Genomic DNA, 2016 nt, shown 5'->3' with positions numbered 1-2016 from the left:
CAATGTGCAGATGCAGTGCTGCCATAGCTGAGATGTCATCAAACTGGATAACAGAGGTTGCTCCGCCCAGAGGATTCCTTGAAACTCTGCCTCCTCTACCCAAGCCACATACAGTTGTGTCCTTGGTGAGTCCTGTGCAACTCACCAAGACCCACACTGGTAGCAGCTGACCTCATTTTCTGGCATGGTTTCTTGAGGAAACTATAAGCATGGCATCTGTGGATTGCTTGCTGAATCTTAACAAGTGGCCCCAGAGGGACACAGGCTGGGGCTAAAATTGGTTTGCTGCTGAACCCCAATCAAGACTGTGCCCCTCGACACCTATTATACAAAGCCATGCTAACAAGATCAGGACACTTAGGAGCTTTGCTTAGTACATAGAAACAGACACAGAAAGGTAGCCAAAATGGGAAGACAAAAGAGCAGAAACCAAATGAGAGAACAGAACAGAAATTTTGGAATAATGGAGTCAAGCAATCTAACAGATGTAGAGTTCAAACCACTGGTTATAAAGATGCTCAATGAACTTAGGGAGAGAGTGGATGAATTTAGTGGGAACCTTAATGGAGATTAAAAAAACATAAAAATGGAAATGGAAATTATAAAAGGGAACCAATCAGAAATGAATAATATATTATCTGAGATGAAGAGTATATTAGAGGGAATTAACAGAATGGATAAAGAAGAGGATCAAACCATCAATACAGAGGATGAGGAAGCCAAGGACACCCAATTAGAATGGCAAGAAAAAGAAGCCAAGAATATAATAATAATTTAAGGAGTCTTTAGGACAAAATTAAGTGTAAAAACATCCATGTAATAGGGGTATCTGAAGGAAGAGAGTGAGAAGAAGAAGTGGAAAAGCTATTTGAAGAAATAATAATGAAAAACTTCTCTAACCTGGAAGGAAATAGACACATAATCCCAGGAAACTCAGAGAGTCTCAAGAAAGAGGAACCCAAAGAAGCCCACGCCAAGACACGTCATAATTAAAATGCCAAAGGTTAAATACAAAGAGAGAATCTTAACAGCAGCAATAGAAAAGCAGCTAGTTACCTACAAGGGAGTACTTGTAAGACTGGCAGTTGATTTCTCAAAAGAAATTTCACAGGACAGAAGGATTTGGCATAAAATATTCAAAGTGATGAAAACCTAGGATCTACAACCAAGAATACTTTATCCAACAAAGCTATCATTTAGAGTTGAACGGCAGATAAAGATCTTCCCAGATAAAAATAAGCTAAAGGAATTCAACACCAAGCCAGAATTACAAAAAATGTTGGAGGGACTTCTTTAAGAAGAAAAAATAGGTATCAAAATCATGAATAAAAAATGGTAATAACTACATATCTATCAACTACTATCTCAAATGGAAAACAACTGCTCCAACCAACAAATAAGGGGACCGAATGGGTAAGATAATATCTTACATATGCTGCCTACGAGAGACTCACTTCAGAGTAAAAGATGCATACAGACTAAAAGAAAGGGGATGGACAAAGATATTGCCTTGATGGACCTAGAGGGTATTGCAGTAAATGAAGTAAGTCAGATAAAGGCAAATGCCATGTGACTTCATGTACATGCAGAATCTAAAGAACAAAATAAACAAAAATAACAACAAAAACAAAAACAAACTCATAGATACAGAGAATATTTTGATGGCTACTAGACAGGATGGATTGGGGAGGATGGTGAAAAGGGACAAGGAATTAAAAAATACAAATGGATAGTTACAAAATAGTCATGGAGCTATAAAGTGAGATTATTATTATTATTTTAGTTTATTAAGATGTAAACAAGAAGATAACGGAACAAAAACTGTCAACATAGAATTTTACATGCAGTGAGATGTCTTTGAAAAATGATGATGAACTAAAAATGTTTTCAGGCATACAAAAGTTGCAATCTGCATTGCCAGGAGATCTGTATTATAAGAAAAATTAAAGGAAATCCTTCAGGCAGAAGAAAAATGCTACTAGATGGAAATATTGATCTACACAAAGAAATGAAGAA

This window comes from Pteropus vampyrus, unplaced genomic scaffold (genome assembly GCF_000151845.1).
Source record: "Pteropus vampyrus isolate Shadow unplaced genomic scaffold, Pvam_2.0 Scaffold44, whole genome shotgun sequence".
NCBI lineage: Eukaryota > Metazoa > Chordata > Mammalia > Chiroptera > Pteropodidae > Pteropus > Pteropus vampyrus.
This window is presented reverse-complemented; position numbering follows the sequence as displayed.